The sequence below is a fragment of the Poecile atricapillus genome, chromosome 3, assembly GCF_030490865.1.
Source record: "Poecile atricapillus isolate bPoeAtr1 chromosome 3, bPoeAtr1.hap1, whole genome shotgun sequence".
NCBI classification, from domain to species: Eukaryota; Metazoa; Chordata; class Aves; order Passeriformes; family Paridae; genus Poecile; species Poecile atricapillus.
This window is the reverse complement of record NC_081251.1, coordinates 77,850,263-77,869,868: the sequence shown is the minus strand read 5'-3', so window position 1 is coordinate 77,869,868 and position 19,606 is coordinate 77,850,263. Positions and strand designations below refer to the sequence as shown.

Genomic DNA, 19,606 nt, shown 5'->3' with positions numbered 1-19,606 from the left:
CCCTAATTCAGGGCCTTGGATATATTTTCATCTTACCTGTGAGGTTTACAAGCAGTTTTTTCAAAATTTATATTACAAGGTATGCATTCCATAAAATCTTAGAAAAAGCCCTTGACCCAGAAAGAATATGTCAAATAAAAGAGCTGTAAAAGAAAGAATGGGATATGCAGGCTGCATGCAAAGGAAATGTCTGTCATGCAGTTTTTACACCTTTAAGCAAATTTCCTCCCGTTCAGACAGCTGGGGTGTGGGGATTTTTTAATGTTGTGCTGTTTTGTTTGTGTCTTTGGGTTTTTTTTTTTTTTTTGTTTGTTTGTTTTGTTTTGCAAAATGCAATTAGTTCTCAATTTCAAAGCTCTAGGCTGTTCTCTAGGGGCACACCACCCACGCCCCGCAATTTCAGACTTCCCCACCTGCTACATATCTCAGTAGTCCTGTTAAACGTAACAGAAGCTTAACAGAAGCACTTTCCAGCACTGAGAAGGACTCAGTCCCTTTGGGATAGAAATATCCCAATGCACAAGATCAGAAAACCTGTAAATTCTTCAATGTCATCAAGTAATTCTGAACCTCTATACCTTTGCCACGTGCAACCTCCATTCCACGGTTAATCCTAATTTGACTTCTGTTTTGTAATCAGCAAAAGCCTTTTGTAAGCACACAAAGTTCTGGCAACTTTAATTATGAATGTGATTATTTCTTCTATTCAGTCATCAGGAGCATATCCAATGATTGCCTATCACACAGTGATAGAGTAGAAAACCAGAATCTGTATATTCATTTAATTTCATTTGAAAGGCCACTCCTTTCACATTTTTCTCGATCTCTTTCCCTTTCTTCTCAAAGTGCAAAATACCAGTGTCCTAACTGTGTAAATATTTATTTGAAATATATAAAACATAGAATTTTTGAGTTACAATGACTGCAACTAGAAAATCAGACACTGAAGATTTCTTACAACCCCATGAAGCATAGGCTTCATGAAGCATAAGACTCTCAGTAAAAGCAAGAGAAATTCAGCAAATTTTGGATCTGTTTTTAAACTTCTGCCAACTGATTTTAATACTTAGTAATACAATAAACTGTGGAATTTCACTTCAAAGACCCATCTCTATGCTGAATATTGTTAGGAACACAAAGCACATATGAACATGGCACATTAACATTGTCAGGACTACATGGCTCTAGGACACATAGCGCATTATTTACTGTACTTGCTGAACTTCTTGAACTGTGGTAGGAAAACAGATCAAACAACAGGCAGAAGGAGCTGGGTTTTTAAGACTATTTTTTTAAACTACTTTTATACTGTAATACAAGAGAACAGGGAATTATTTGAATAAAGATTTTATACACATACATAGCATCCTGGGATTTATTATTATTTTTTTTTTTTCAGATGAAGCTCAGGGCTGATTATGTATGAAAGGCAAATTATTCTCTCAACCAACAGAGGATGGTCTCTGTAGATCAGAATATCAACAGAGAACTGTGGTAAAATTCTTTAGTTGTCAAAGACTACATTATACATGGGCTGTAAATTAATGGATTTCAGTTCTAAATTCAGATACTCTTTCCATTCACAGGAAATTAAACTTATTCTAAAAAGAAGAAATATCGAGTATTCACTCTCTTTCTAAAATTATCTGACAGCTTCACTGGTTAATGACATACAGCCTGTCATTCCTTCAAAAACCTGTGAAAACCACACGTGCTGTGTTACTAATGCACTGTTCTCATAACTAATAAAACCATAGGGATGGACCAGGCTTCATGAGAAACAATATCAACATACTTAAGGCCTTGTATCCTGCTCACTTATACATTGCCAGTGACCATGACTTAGAAGATAAGTGCACATATTAATGATGCCTGTGCAGCTGAGTCACAGTATTAGCTGTATATGCTAATACGACATTTTATTAACTTTTGACTTCCAGGCTCTTCATCCACAACGTTTTTGTTACAGATTTTGAAAAGGACCTTATTTATCTTTGGAAAAGCTAATGTCCTTTCCAGGTCCTATGATTACTTACTCTTCTGAGGCTATACAGTGTCAAGAGAGCTTAGCTGCAAGTGTTGAGGATCACAGATAAAATAATATGTAGAAATAATCTCTAAAATGATTTTTTCTCCTGCGTACAAAGAAAATGGTTGTCTTGCTTAGTTTATCCAGCTGTATTTGTGATTAGAAGTACCTCATGGATTCAACACATGCCTCCATTCAGTGCACTATCTTTGTCATGAGTGTGTTTCAACCATAGTTTGACCAAGGGCTTTAAAGAAATTCAGTACAAATGTGGTTCCTCTCAAAATGCCCATGTCTTTCTACTGTTGTGGCCAGATACAAAACAAAATGCTGTCTATTGGTTCATATGAAGCAAAGAAGAATGTACACAGAAACTTCTTGCTTTGCTTTGCAGAATTTATACATGTTTTACAATGGATACTTCAGACTGCTCACAAGTCAGATGCCAGCCAAAAGCCATGCAGGGAACATCCTCATCTTCCAGTGCTCTAAATGTGGGTCAGCTTTCATAGAAAAATTCTATTCTGAATGTCAGATTATGCAAAATGCAGATTGAATAATAAATAATAGCAGCTTATCTGGATGAAAAGGAAGAGATTCTCCTTCATGTCACTCATTTCTGTTTCTGCTTATCAGTTTATGTCTCTGTTCTGAGCAGTGCATTTGCCCACATGCTGGACTGATTCTGAAGCGCTTCCTAAGCCAGTCCTGCCTGGCAGGGACATATCAAGGTGACCCTGTCTAGACAGGGCTGTCGGGCAGCAAGGAGCTGCTGTCTTCCCACAAGATTTGGTCAAACTGCCTTACAAGACATTTAATAAGGGTGAAAGCAGATGACAAGAGCTTTTCCTTTAGCCTCTGGCTTTTCTTGGCCTAGGGCAGCCCTTGAATTTACAAGGGCACCAGCTGCTAGAAAGGCTTAAAGAGAGGCAGATCTGAATAAAGAATCTCCCCAGAAGGTGAATGCAGCCCTGGGCACCCTGGGGAAGAGACATGTTTCTGAGCATATGTCTAGGTCACAAACTGAAATACCAGGATTTCAATTTCCCTTGGGGAATCTCTAGATCCAGAGGGAAAATCTCCAACCAAACTACCAGGCCCTTCTCACTCCCTTCCACCCCAAAAATAAATAAAACAATGCTTCCCCTGCCAAGGGCAAGAGGGAAAAAAAAGAAAAATCAAGGGGATGAGGTTTGTTCCTTGCCACTTAACAGAGACAGTGTAGTCCTGCCCCCACACCCAACTAAAGACAAAGTCCAGGTATCTTTGAATGGCAAAACTTATTTTAAGAATGGCCAAATTCAATGGCCTTCACTTTTGTGGCACATTTATACCTACACACAGAAGAAAACCCAACTCCAAGTATGATTAAAATAAAGAATTTAGTTCTGAAAAGGTTGTGTTGGCTCACAGGATGTCTGCTGACTGAGCATGCAATCTGTGTGTCTCTTTTGACACCAGAGGAGAATGGAATGAGGGAAATTATGTCTGAAATAGCAAATGTAGGGGTTTTGAGTCACCACCCAGAAGCGTCTTTTTATAGATGAAAACTGCAATCGTTTTGACAAGCAAAGTGTAGTTGGGTGTTCTTTGTATAATTTGACTTATCTGGGTTTTCTTTTTATAAATCCCTTTCCTGCCCACAATGGCAGTTTCCTGTTTACCTGCCAAGTACCACATTCATTTGTTTTTCATTTGTAATTAAGACATTAAAAATTACAGCAGTGTTCAGCCATAAAAGCTGAACACTGTTACATGCTTTGCTGGTAGAATTGTCTTGTTCTTACAGACAATGGAGGAGAAGAAACAGAGAGAAAGTAAATATATTTATTTGTTGCATCACAGCAAGTATGTTCTCCAGAATGAAAATAACCAGGAATTTTTCAATTTTGACTTTTCTGTTAGAGGTCAATTCTATTTACAAGGGAATGGGAATTGCTATTTGTGACTCTTTATTGCTAATGAGTTTAATGTGGTCTGCAAATGTTTCTGTGAAATATGGCATGCAATTTATTTTTGTGAACATTGGCACAAATAAAACTTGATGGAATGATATGTTTGCAATGGGAAATGAGCAAGCACAACCACACTTAAGATTAAACCATATTCATTTTTAAATTGAGTTACTATTTTGGAGAAAACACACTGTATAACATTAGAGTTCCAAGAAGAAAGAACACCACTACAAAGAAAAAAACAAACAAAAACCCAACAGAAAAAAAGTCTTCCAAATTCAGCAATAATTAACTAAGTCAAATGTGGGATATTTTTAATGCTCTTATATAACTCAACATTCATTCAGAGAAAATAAGATAGAAGAGAAAGCAACTGTACCTGCACTGCTTTGCTAAGCTCAGTATATTGTGTCTAATACTACTGGTTATGTAAATCCAATATTTGTATCATCATTTGTGAAAACATTTGATTCATTAATTGTGCAAACTTAGTAACTGTGTTTTTGAAAAACTATAGAGTGCACAAGGTCTTCCAGTCTTAGTACAAGTCAGTTTTGTTTGGCTTCAGTTTTCATACACTGGTTCTTGTTAAACTCTTACATTATTAGTTTTAAAATCCTCTGATGGATTAGACAATCCATTATTACTGTTCCCAGGAAGAGGATCAGTCATCCCTCAGTATCTTCTGCTTACTTAAATGAATTGAACAGTCTCAACTTCTAAGGCATTTTTCCCAGTTCTAAAATAAATTCTATCAGATCCTCCTCAAATTTTCAACTGTTCCCAGTAAACTGTTCCCGTAGGTATTCTCACATCCAAGATTCGCCTGTTTCTGTTGCATCATTCTGGGAGTGCATGAGTGCTTGGATGTCTCCTACAACCCAGAGATCCATGTCAAGGTCACCCCTTTCTTAAATGCAATGTATTTGGGAGGTAATTGTACAGCTGTGCAGGTATGTTAAAGTACATTTGGTTTGTGATCTCAGTGGCTGAGAATGAGTGCATTCTTTGTCTACAGTTCCTATCAGTCTTTGTGCCATCCACCAGTTCCCTGATGGGTCATTTCCACTTATCTCCAGATCACTGATTAAAATGTGGCTTTTTACCAGTGTCTATGAAAGTCCAATGAAATCACTCCCATCCAGGATAATTTCTCATTGGCAACAGATTTTTGACATCTGTTCAGTACATTAGAATGTCATAAGTCACAAAGTCAGACCCCTTGCAATAAATCATAATGTAGTGCTTCTATCCAATTACATTCATCAGCCAAATCTGCCATGACGTCTGAGATTTAAATCAAGTTTGTTGACAAGAGTTTCTCTTTAGAAAGTCATGCTGTCTGAAATTGATTACTTTCTTGTCCTTTGAGTCTTTATTAATTTAATTTCATTGGCACTTTCTTGTTTTTGTCAGGAATAGGTGTCAGCCTAACCAGCACTTGGGACATCCTTCTTGACATTTTTAATAGGGAAATGACACTATATACTGCAACAACAGCTGGCACTTCATCACTGTTGTTATTTCATTTTACCAGTCCAAGTTTAACTAGAAAGAGCACCAACAGACTTTAGATCACCTTATCTAGGACTTCTGACCATGTATTATAGAAACAGCTTATTTAGAAATATTAATGCCAAGCACAAATTTATGCAGTCATTCCAAGTTAGTAAAAGTCTGTGTGTGTAATAAAATGCCTTATGATATCTTCATCCAGATACAAAGCTAAAATATTCATGGTGGACTATTGATAATTTTGCTGACTAAATCTAAAGATGAGACTACCAAACTGAGGTTTATTTAACATTGGATGTACTCACCTTGGTTATTCTTATCTTTTAAATATTTCATATCTCTAGAAACCATGTCTATTTGTTTAGCTCAATCTCTAATTTCTTTTATTGATTTTCTATGCTTGACAAATTCTAATTGATATTAACAATAAGACATTTTTTCTTCATCCTATTTGTCATATACTGCTCTCTAGTTCTGCTTAATGTCTGCTTTAGATAAACTGTAAGGCAAAGCTGCTTTACCCTACTATGGTCAATAAAGAATTATGTTTCTTGGATAATGGCTCATTATGATCTATTAATAATTTTTTAAGACTTCATTCTTCATTTCAATAACAGTTTATGTAATATTTATATTTATATTTGAAAACATGTAACACCTGTACTCCAAATTTAGCAATCATATTTTGTGAAAATATTCCTTCTTCATTGTGCTCCAGTGAACATGATACATTTTCTACCATTTAATATTTATGTAAGCAGTCATGCTTGCAAAACCTACAGAATAAAGTGCTTTAGAAGGCAGGAACAAGCCTGATGGGTTTGGCCTGTGCATTTCAATATTATGATCACTTTATGCCTGCCTGCTGACATTTTGAAAATATTCAAAAACTAAATTCTCTAACAATTCAATAAAATGGTTTTCTTTTATATCTTCCTAATTCAGACTTTTTGTAACTTCCATGAAGAATTTAAGCTCTATACAAGTTATTGTCAGGACAACAGGCTGAGAAATCTAGTTAATATCTTATTCACATTTAATGAAAATACATAGAATTAATTAAGAATGCTGAGAAGTTAAAGTTGCTTATTATAGCTGCTGAGATACAGTTTAATCTAGAACTCTATACATAAAATAATTTTTCAAGGAATTTATCTTCACTGGAGATGGTCAGGGTTTGAGATAGACCTGGTTCTGGATTGTGAACTGAGAATACTGCAACAATGAGTTTGGGCTTCCTGAGATTAGACAGAGCACACACATAAATTGGTACCTTCAGAACTGAGTTTAAAGCTAATGCTTAGCATAGGGAAATGTGGCTGCCATTACTCCTCTGTGCTAAACCCCATCTTCTGGTGAAAAGTGCAGCTGAAGATTTCCTACTCCATATAATATTTCTTACATGGCTATCAAGTAGGAATTCTAGTAAAAGGCTTCTATTAATTCTATGGATGACAATAGGGCTGGATATTGAAGCACTTCCCTGTTTCTGCGGATGGCTGATGGTATTCAGGAGAAGTTTTTCCTCATTGATCATCTTTCCAGCTGTCCACACAGAAATCAATGAGACAGGATTGCACCTCCTCACCAAATCCTTGTAGGTCCGTGGTGACTAATTTAGTGCCATTTTTCAAAACTCTCCTTGAACAGACTACAAAGAACTACACAAATATGTAACCGTAGCTTCTGGAGATTTTTGAACTCAGTCTGGATGAAGTACAGAGAGCAGGAAGGAGCAGTCTGCACTGGCAGAAGGGTAAACTGGATGGCATTTCCCAGCTCTGCCATTTCAGAGCCACAGAAACTTATAAAAACAGTCTTAGCAAAACTTAACAAAACAAGTGCTTAAAAAAATCAGTCATTGAGAGTTAGATCTCATGAGTCCTTATGCATACTTAACAGGACTCATCTACCAAGAGATGAAAAACTTCTTCTTCATTTTATAAGGCATTTTGATGTGCAGGGTTTATAATCATGCTCATCCATGACCAAACACCATCCATCTCAGAATCAATGCAGCTTCAGAACAATTTTGCTTACATTTTGCTGCTCAAGGTATCATGTTCAGTGAGAGGTAGTTCATGACAGCATATTTCAATTAAGTGTCAAAACTGTTGGTCTGCAATGGGACATCACACTATGAAATTAACAGTTAATTATTAAAAGAAAAAATGCTTGCCATGATTCTACCACAGTCCCACGCATGAGGGAAAGTACCAAGAATGGCACTGTGTTGCTGAACCTATCCCACTTCTTAATCCAGACTGAAGCAAGCACAGTGGCTATTGCTTTCTACAAACTGGGCTTATTTGCACAGTGAGCAACTTGTGCAGCTCTCCAGTGCTGCTGCTTTAGAGATAGAATGTGATCCAGCAACTCAGATTTCCTACTCCCATTGTTATGCAAGGCCCACACAGCAAGCACAGAGAATCACACAGGGCAGGCAGGTTATTTATCTTTTAATCAATTAGAATGGCACACAGGACAGACAATAATCTTCCTGTATGTTGTGTTTAAAGGAAATTAAAGCTTTCTGAAGGATGAAAAATATATACACTTACAATCTGAACTTTGATTATTACAATTATCCACAGTTATATGCAAGTGAGATAAAAAAAAAGGAATCTTCTTTAGTTTTAACAAGATCTAAAGGTGAAAACAAACTGATCTGATTGGAACTGTAAAATAAGTCTGAGATCAATGACAATTTGACCGGTAGCAAAAACATTAAACAGGTGAAAACCAAACAAGAAACATCAAAAGAAGAAGACTTTACTTGTGGTTTCAGTTTTGAACCAATTCAAACTACATGGAAGGTCTCCCAAAATATGTTTCACATGCCAACTACTTTCACATATGAAATCTGAGTTTCAAAATTCTCAATTTTGAGCTCTGTTTGGATGAGCTCATATCTCAAATGAAACACTTTTGTTGATTTTTTAGAGAAAACAACAAAAGCTCTTGAAGGCTCTGACTGTGCACCTTGGGAATAAACAATCTTACACAGCCACTGTCCCCACACTAATGCAACTAGGCTTTAGTGAACCATCCATTGGTTCTCTAGGAAGAAAACAAAATTTTGAAAGCGTAATTATTATGACAGATTAATGCTTGAACTTCCAGGTACTTGAACTGCTGGATTTTGCCAATGACACTATTTAAATTTAGCACCTTATTCAGTCTCTGGGAGATTAAGTGACAACTAGAAAGTCCGCGATGCATCAGAAGTAGTGGCATACCATGAAAAGAGTCGACAGCACTGATGTCCTTGGCAGTAGGAGAATCCTTAATCTACAGACACCTTTCAAAGTTTGGTTCAGTTTGATGCCCTCAGCTAAGAAAAGATGACCCCAAAATGGAAATATCATTTTATTAAATTCACAGTTTTCAGAGTTCACTGCCATGCTAGAATTTTCTTCAAGACATCAGAGGACTTGTCAGATATATTATCTTAGCCTTGTTGTACTGTCCTATATACCAAGATGACCATCCTAAAGCTGATACTATAAGAAAGCTTCTGCTTACATGTGTAATAATAAAGAATGTGCAAATTTCTACTTCAAAATGTCACTTAAAGTTGAGCAGTATTGCTGAAGAGATGTAAGGTATTGGAAACAGCTTTGGGAGGAGATATTATACTACATGGGAGTATAATAAAATATTTAATAAATTTTATTAAAATATAATAATAAATAATTTAATAGAATAAATAATAGATATAATAAAACATTACATCTATTTTTTAGGTATCATTAAAGTAATTAAAATGCCCTAAATATGAATTGGAGCCAAGGATGTCTTTCAATTATTCTCAAAACTTCTCTTCGTTCTCATTTTTTTTCCTAATGAAAGATGCAGATATGTTGGTCTTGCAGTTCTCTCAGTTTCCAGAGCCTCTTAAGAATATTTTTTTTCGCAAAATAACAGAGCACTAGTTTGACATCCCTCCCTCTATTTTGGCCTTCATTACTTGCAAGGTAAAGTTATCCTTTTCCTTTTAGCCTAGCCTAGAACTGCATGTGAGTAGGTAAGAATGAAATAAACACTGGTTTCATATTGTTTGTCTTAGCTGTAACAGGGTTTAATAAAAGATCTCTTTGTGGTTTAAAGTGATTTATTTGTATGCCTTACAGAGAGGACCTTTCTTTGAGAGCTGCTCCTACTGAGAACAAAGAGAAGGAGAAAAAGTTGAAATGGGAACAGTGAAGCTGCTTAAAATTCTAGGAATTAGAAGTCATCCAACATTAATAAGAACAGTCTTATCCATTCAAATGTTTTCTCATTTTGAGCTCTATTATGTGTACGCTCCTACATGGTCAAGCTATTTGATCATTGTTTCTTAATTATAGTAAAGATGGGATGAACTCTGAAGAATTCTAGCATAAGCATTAACCTGAGCAATTTATTTACTTTTTCTAGCAAAATGAATCCACATCTGCAAGCTGTTTGTTTATTTTTTTCTAGCAAAATGGATCCACATCTGCCACTTCTTCCACAGGAATGTTAATTTGCAGGCTGACAGATTTGCTGATGACACCATTCTGCTATACAGGAAAAGATAACAAAAGACGTCCTGCCCAAATGTGTAAAAGGTTATCATTACTATGTGTCATTTTGCAGGTTTGTATAAGTTGGACTTCAGTGATTTTCATTTGGCAGACATACTGTAAACTTTGCATTTTATAAGGCTGCAAAAATAGCTGCAATGTTTATATAAAATTTACCTACCTAAACTATTGATTAACTGAAGTCTCAAATGTTCTTGAAGAATTTTTTGAGATTTTTTCTCTATACAGCATTTCTAAGTGAAGGTGACAAACAAATTAACTCTCAATTGAGTTTGGGATTTTTGGTAGTAGATTTCCAGTATCATAGAGGCTTTACAGCTCCCAACAAGTAGCAAAACCCATCCATCATTCTAAAGGGTCTCTGCTGGAAGTTCCCAATTCCTCCTTTTCAAATTCAATATCTTGACATGGGTTAAAACCATGAGTAATGCTTTGCAATCATTGCAGTCTTGCATGCTTGAATCAGGCAGCACTTCCTAAGTGTCCTGAACTTTGGTCCCAGCACGATAGAGAATGGACTACTCCTTCTCTCTCCTTTTAAATCAAATATATTATAACTTCCTCAAAGCAATCTATTGTTTTTTTCCCAAATAGTGCAATAAGTTTTTAGCATCTGACAAGTCAAGAATGTGAAATACATAAAGGCCTGACACTTTTCCCAGCACATCTAAGAAAAGCAAACAGAAAATATAGCTGGAGGGTTTGGGTGGAGCAGACATACCCTGTGTGACTCTGTCTGACTTTAATATCAAACAGATGGGGCCTCTATATCATTAGATGTTTCTATGGTTCAGCACTGATTCTGAAAGTATATGCTTCTTACTGTAGGCTTGAAGGTTTAATTTGCTGTAGTTTTTTAAGTATGTTGAACTACAACTCCATTAGATTGTTTACAGGTAGTTTTCCATAGGTCTGAAGGGCTGTCTTAATTTTCAAGTTATTTTTCTAGCCACAAGCTCAACATGCAGTAGTAATAATAATAATAATAATAATAATAATAATAATAATAACAACAACAACAACAACAACAACAACAATAATAATAATAATAATAACAATAATAATAACAATAATAATAATAATAATAATAATAGTAATAATATCTCTGGAGATGCACTGGAACACATCCCTGTTTCTACGACTAAAATCCACCATAAAATTACTGCTCCTGCTATATTCAGTCATCAAAGCCTCCTACCACAGAGTCCTTAAAAGGTAAAAAACAGAAGAAAGCCATTCTGTGTGTCTGGCATTTTCCCTACATAACTTAAAGAGATCTCTTCCAGAATTTAATGCTTTTGCTTCCTCGAAACTTGGTTTAAGACACCAGTCTTGCAGAGATAAAGGAAGCATCAGGTTTTCCATGTTCCCAAAGATTAGTGATGGAGTAGCGTTCCTCATGCCTGACACTGCATATTATGACATGCAAAAGACTAGTCCTGCTAATATTGATCTGTAATCTGATAATGAACATGTAGAAAGTGATTTAGCTCTGATCCACATGGTCACATGTCTGTGGATGTCTGGATTCACAAATTATTGCAACAGTTACACATTTTGCCTTGCAAAATGTAGAATATTTCCATTCAGAAATATTTGTTGTATCTGCATAGATCTAATTATTGCATCCTGGGAATATAAAAACAATGTTCCACCCCAAACTGTGTGAAATCAACAATAAAGTTGGACTATTCAACAAAGTTTAAAAAAAAATATTTTTTCTAATACCATGATTCTTCCAAGGCACAATGCTGAAAAAATATACTCCTTCATCTTAGTCATATTGCTCTAGATATTCCTTTAAACATACAGATCTCTTTGTAATGTTTGATACCTATTCCCAGAGATAACTATTTAGCTATTCAGATTGGTTCTCTGATGGAATTATATAAAGCAACACCCTACTATAAGAAAAATGAATACAAGAGTAATTTTTCTTTGGGTGGTTTATCAGGCTCTTTTTCATGCTAGTGAGACCCTTAAAAAATCCCAGACTAGTCCATTAGTGCTAACATTATTTTCTTCCTTGATCTTCACCAATTGTATGCAGGACGATTTAGAAGTCATTGTTAAGTACCCAGCTGGGTAATGAACTGAGCTCCTCATTTCTTCCCACCAGAATCAACCTTCCCAACTCTACTCTTTTTCTGAGGTACAGTGGGTGACAAAAGAATGTTAGCATTCCCATAGTCTTCTTTCTCAAAGGAATAATATGTGTTTTCATCCACCAAAGAACCTTTTCTCCTAATAGGCTGATGGAAACGGTTTCAGTAGAACTCTTGTATGTTAAAAGACCAACTCATCAAGTCACTCTCTGTGTTTTCTTACTAAAAATTGAATGGGTATGTGAGCACTGCAAGTACTACTAGCAGGAGTTGCAGCTTACCCTAAAGATACCACCTTGCTCATTTAAAAACTGTGTGCCTTATATCATAAGGTGCTCAAAAAGGCATTTGAAGCTTAAATTGACCCAATTAAGTAGATTGACTTATTATGTGTATATATATATATATATATATATACACATATATAGAGAGAAATACACATGTAGAGCTATTTTATATAAATATATACATATTCTGCCATATAACTTATTTTAAAGCATTATATTTGAGTAACATAGCTATTTTATTTAGATTATGTTTTTTAATCCAACTTCTTTGGGGCACTGCAAGATCACACTAAAACACCCTGAGTCTTTTCCGAGTTGTTTAAAAACCTAAGTAGAAAACTGTTTTTGTTGTCTCCTTATCACAATACAATCTTAAAATAATTATGACATCTCTATATATCTTAGCAAAAGAAGTTCTTGGCGGGGGTAGCAGGGACTCAATTGTTATTTCCAGCTAATGCTTCCTCCTGACACAATTCCACCATTTTGATAGGAACAATATTATTCTATCTAGAATAACCTATTTTTTCCATTCCATTACAGCCAAGGAATTAAACTTTTTCTACTGCTGGAATCTAAACAGATGTGATATGGCTTGTCTAGGTATTACACACAGAAATAAAACACTTAGTATTGTACAACAGCCTATTACAGAGATAAAATGGTGCAATCCTGATAAAGATATAGAAAAGGAAAAGAAACATTATTTCATTGTGAGAGTGTTTTGTGGATAACAAGCAAGAAAGCAACATTTATTTTATGTGCTATAATTACAGGACAGTGCAGACTGCAATTTTATATTTTTTTGGTCTGTGTCATCTCTAACTGTCCTTTGTGGGATTTTTGTTCTTGTTTTTTGTTTTTTTTTTCTCTGCAAGCTCCTTTCTTGAGATTCTCTTTTATAACTAAGTTTGATTTCTGCTGTTTGGCCTCTTGTTTTCTTTGGAAACTTCGACTGTGATCAGCACAAATAGCATTTTTACAAAGGTAACTCTAAAAGCAGTTACACTGTGCAATCATACATCAGCCACACTTCAAACTATCCATACTTATTTTAAAATACTATGACTTGGAAAGGCAACCCTTGAGAAGCTGTAAAAAATGAGCAGCAAAGAGGGCTGGGTAGAGGAATGAAATTCTGGGAGATCAGTAAACGTGAAGACATGGAAAAAGACAGAGCTCAAGGCTAACCTTCCACTGTATGAATGGCATTGATTATGAATGACAGGGGTTTCTTTTTTTTTCATTGCTTGTTTTTAGAGGACAACACAGGGGGAATGTCTGGTAAAATATAATGCTTGATGGATTTTTGATAACTGGAATGCTTTAGACTAATTTAAGGATACAATTTAAAAATGCCTTTAAAAATTTTTAATTTTGAAGTATTATTTCAAAGATTCAGTAAACAGGTGGGAATATGTACACTTCCCTCTTTCATTTCTCTTAACCACCTTGTGAGACAGATTGAATGAGACAAATTTATACGTTCTGATCTGAAAATAAATTCGCTACTGCTGGGAAAAAACCCAAATGTCTGGAATACCTTAGGAGTTTAGGCTCCAGGTGAACACAAACTAGACAATCAGATGAAAATAAATCACGTACATAGAGCTATGAATATTTAATCTGGGCAGAATGTGCCCCAGGACTGGAAGAAAATATTTGAGAGTGTGGGGTTCAAATAGGAAACGTGCTCCATTTCATACTGTGGCAACACTGGCCACTGCTGAGGATTTGCATAACCCTGAGCTCTCAGCTGAAGACTCCACAATCGTGGTCCATGATGACAACCTCTGGCATTCTTATCTGAATTAGTTACAGCAGCAACAGCTTTTTTCTTCTAGATTTCTCATCTAACAGAAGAAAGTGGAGATTGCTTATCTAACAGAAGAAAGTGGAGATGCCAGCTTAGGTACAAAACCTGTTAAACTCACTGTATCGGACACATAACAAAAAAATTGCTGATACTTCAATATTTTCATCAGAATACCCTGCTAATATGGCACAGCATTAAAACACACATATCTTTCCTAACATAAATCACTGTCTACTTCTTATTCCTTATTCTTATTCCTACTTGCTACTCATTTCAAACATGTGGTGCTAGTTGATTGGAATATGTGTGGCATTGCAATCTGAATCTCATCACACCACATTTCTTCACTCTTAGTTATCCTGCAGGTAATCCACTCAGCCAGCTTTCTCTACTCATACCACAACTGCAATTTTAAACCCCATTTTGTACCTATTAATACAACCAGATGTGTTGTTAATAAACCTTTGTCATATATTACAAGCAATAAGAAGACTGTTGATAGGAAGACTGAAATTGTTTTCTTTTCAGGACTATGACCTAAACTCATCTTACTGATACTTGGGCAGCACAGTTTATAACCAGACTGTACTTTTTGTACTAATGACTCACCACAGCAATGAATGCTCTCTAAACATTCAGAAGTTATCTAAGATTTATGGTATTAATTTCTTGATATCTCCTCTTCACAGATCCAGAGGTGCTTTCCAGAAAGATTTTAATATCAGATAGTCCTTTCATAATTCATGGCATAAATAGGTAACACTTAAAATAGGTAAGATTAAGGTATTTGAAAATAATTTTGCTGATACCTCATACATGTTTTTAAAGAATGTAATGTGTAAGGATAATAAGAAAAAACCCTCTTAACAAACTTCATGGCCCTTACAAGCATTTTAAGCTCTGATTTGACAGATACAGAATGAGGTATAGGTTACCTAAGGCTAAATATTTCAGCATGGGCTCCTGACACTGAACACCTGTTTCCACATTTAAATTTCAGGGCTATGTGGATTAATATTTCCCAAAAGAAGATGCTTTTGCAATTAAATAACTCTTGGGGATACTAAATGTCTTATTTTTGTTTCCATATCTCTTGGAGAACTTTTTTTGCTATTCCACAGTTCCCAGAGGTACTGTTTTACCACACAGGCTGGGGAGAAGCCATCTAATACAAAAAATGCATCTGTAAGCCAAAGTGATGAATACCACCAAGAAGATATTGAAAAATACCTACTTACTACAATAGTGGATAATTCTCTATCATTTTATTGTGCCATCATTCGGTTTTGGTGACTATTTTAGACAGTCAAGTGTCCATTAGCTACTTGTCAGCTTTATATGTTAACTGTTGTTGTAGCAGAAGACATAAACTCTACATGAGGGCATTTGTCTTGAATACTAAACCCTATTTACTCTTAACAATTTTCCTCTTGTGGTGAAAAAATTCAGTATTTAAATGGATTAAAGAAGCACAGAAGAAAAGAACTAATATGAACTCTTGATTCTAAACTAATTAATGATTCAGTTAACTGCAGTTCTAATCTGAATGGTATTCATGCATTCCGAAATAATACAACGGGTATGCAATTTTCTTCTTTTGTGGTGCCACTATCAAAATGGACAAAAAATGTATAGCTATATTCATTCTACCCCCAGGCAGCTCTAACTGTGGTATGAAAAAGGAATCATGTATGGTAATAAGTATCAAACAAATGGTACCATAAAAGTCTATCCATTTATATTAAAATCCTTTCTGCGATCTGAAAGAAAGTAATGAAAATCCCAGAAAATACAGTTTACAAGCCTACATGAGGCTTGAGACCATTTGTCACATAAGCTCAGACTCATCTATCATTAGAGGTCAGCAGTGAAGAAAAAAACAGATTCCCAGAAGCCTCAAAGAAAAATGTTCTTGAAACAGCAAGGTCATGCAGTAGTGTGCACTCGAGAAACGCTAAGGTCTGTCACATCAAACAGTGGCAATGTGTGTGTGCCATTGCAGCCTGAAAGATGGTGGTGGTCAGTCTCTGCCTAGATATGTATTGACAGCATTTTCCTTTGGTCATTCATGCTAAGGCCAAATCTAATTCCTTTCCTAGCTCGGCTGGTTCAGTTTTATCCTCAAAGGAGGCTGCACAATTCCAGTGGCAAAACAATTTGCTCAGCAACACAAAAAAAGCATGTATTATGAACCACACCTACCCCACCCCTAATAAAAAAAAATAAATAAATTACAACATCTGCTAATTGTGGAGAGTCCAGAAAAAGGTTTTTGTGCCACTTAAATACTCCTTAAATCTTCATGATTGACCTCCCACTCAGAAGTGAGCTACATGGAACATTTTAGCAAAAGCAACAGTGTAATTCACAGAAATTCTAAAATATATCTCTTTATTATTAGCAATAGTTCAGCATGACTAAGGTTAATGGTGAGTTTATCTTTGTGTATTAATCAAAGGCCTGATTCAGGTTCCTTCGCTGGGATCTGCTGAGCTGCTGTACAGGCATGGCCATGGCCTTGTTTAGGCTTTGTTTATGGCTTGCTGCCATACTCAGGTTAGGGTTCCTTTGTTTAGGCCTACGTGTTTGCCTCTACAATGTGAAATCACTTCACTGAAGGACTGAGGCTCCTCCTTTACTGTTCAGCTCTGTAGAAATGAGCAGAGACTTTATGGAAAGGAACTAACTTAGTTACTTTTTATTAAATACGTGACATGCAAAAAACCCTACAGATATTTAGAAAGAATAAATTCTTTCAGCAATGGTATTTGCTCTTGTATCCCCTTCCTTTAAAGCTAAAGTGAATGATTCACCTGTGATGAAATTGCAAGGACTTCCTCTGCCTCAATAGGGTCCTAATACACATCATCTCTCTTTCCACTGAGGAAAATGGTCAGAGGCATAGAACTGTCTGTGCTTTTATAACCTTTCACTTCTCTGTGGCATAGACTCCTGATCCACTTTGACAGGTTAATACACATCACTTATAGGCAACGTCGCCCCTGCTAAGCTAACTGTCTTGCACAGAAGCCAACCTATTGCCCTGAATCAATTCTTTCCAGGGACAGAAGACCTGAAATTGAAGACTCATTCTTGTCACTCCTGTGCCCCAGCTTCCTGAGGATCTTATCCCACACAATTAAAACAGGAAAAAAAAAACCCTAAGAAAGTAAAAATGCTCTCAGATTCACATGAAAGAAAGAAGGTTCACATAATCCTCAGCATCATTCAGAACTCAGAAACTGGTTGCAAAGAGATTATCCAAGTCATCACCCTTGCTATGAGCCATGAATTTCTTTTGAGTTTTCTGTTCTTCCTTTTTGGATGTGTAAATTCCAAAATAAAGGTTTGCTAAACTTTTTTTTTTTTTTTTTGATTTCAGCCACGATCAGCCTCTTAATGATAATTTTCTATTCCATATCGCAATCAAATATTCCTTTTCACTTTTATTCTGTGTTACATATTTCTACTGGTACTTGATTTACAGCTACTTATTACTATCGCTTTTCTGTGTCAACCTGCCTTATTTTGGTGATTCCTACCTAAGCGGGGTCAGGCGGTTTGAGTCTCTCAGATAACCATCAATAACAGAAAAGTAAGTATGTGATTGACATAAGTGAAACTAGATCTAAATATATTGACATATGCATTAAGTGCTTGGCATCAGTATTAGCATGGCAGTACACAAAGCATGACACAGTTATATTACCATAAGTAGCAAAGAAGATTAATGTGTTTTATCTCTTTATGTCATCATGCAGAAAATCACATCTTAATCCTGCTTTCTATGTGGGGCAAGAATATACTGTCAATTACTAGTGCTTCTATTCTATTTCTTGCACATTTTCTGGATTGCTATCAGTAGTAATACTGCAATGCTTATTTAAGATTTTCTCCCACAGAAAAGCTGTTCATTCAACCTTCTCTCATTATAATAAATGCACTGTGCTTTCCCCTCACTTTCACCATCATACAACTCCTTTCTCTTCCCCTCTTAAACCTAGGCATTTCTCAGATATTGTCCCCTTCCAAGCATTCATTAAATCTTTACCCTAGTTTTCTTCCTGACTGCTGCCATACTCATTCTCCTCCCTCTTTCCATTTTCATTCCCTTTGGTGTGTTTGGGCTTTAGATTTTGCTCACTCTTCTCTAATCACTGTAATTTCTTTGTTTTCATAACTTTGTCCTCTCCATGCTCTCTAGAAAACTGTAAGTTACTCCTTCAGCTCAAGCGACTTCTTGACTCTTTTTTTTCTGTTTTTGGGTATAACAGTTCTAAGGATTCTGCTCTTTATTTCCTTCTCTTTGTATAATATTATTTGGAGTGATTCAATCTGTAGATGTATATCTAACTTGACAATAGGCCTCCTTCTCTACTACATACTTCCCTTTTATATTGACACTAAATTTTTAATGTATCTCAAGTCTTCTCATAGATTCATAGCCATGCTATAAATACATTAAATTTGAACTCTTTATTTTTCTCCCTACTGTATCTTTTGACTTCTATGGGAAAGAGAACTATATTCACATGTGTAACTTAGTATACACTGTTCATTTTTACCTCTTTCACTTCTTTGTGATGTTTTGAAGTGTTTTTCCTATTCATACATGCATCTGGAAACATTTGATGAGAGCTGTGCTGGCTTGTGTTCTGCTTAATAATATATCCCTTTTTCTTGCTTGCATTCTGATTGCTATTGCAAAGATCAACTACCTAAACAGTAACTTTAGTTATGTCCCTCTCCCTCTGCATCCTCCTTCATCTTTTTTTCTTTACATATTTAATCAAAAGCTATCTGTCATCTTTGAAAGACCTTTCACAGACTATTGTTTCTTTACATACCATCTGTCGTTCACCAACACAAAATATTGATTCCCATCCTTATCAGTCCACTGTGATAATGTCAGCCTCAAAGATCTAACTGTATTATTGCTTTCTATCTCAGTGCACTTCCAGCTCAGAAAATCACCCTATAAATAGCTGCATAGAATTTCTTCCTCCAGTTCCACATTCTCCACAGTGAAGCATCTGCTTGCTTTAATGTCTACCTACAAAAATACTTGAGAACAATTAGGACACTCATCTGCTGAGATTCCTATTTGGAATCCTGTCATAATTTCCCAAAGACCTTCACTTCTCTGTCTCTATCTGTTGTCTTATATCTGTCTTTTTATTGTTTTTACCTTATTTTTTTAAAAATATGTTTCATAATGGGATTTGTTCCTTGGCTATTCCAAATAAATTGGACAGCATTAAAAACCACTGCATGTCTGAATACAGGTATGAGTTGGTAGCAACACCATATTCAAGATCAGAGGGAGAACAG

At 35.7% G+C, this 19,606-nt stretch overlaps 1 protein-coding gene across 1 annotated transcript in view; it reads right to left on the bottom strand.

Annotated features, from left to right (window-relative positions):
* Positions 1-19,606, bottom strand: part of PRKN (parkin RBR E3 ubiquitin protein ligase) — a 700,273-nt gene that overhangs the window by 41,885 nt on the left and 638,782 nt on the right. The window lies entirely within an intron of this gene.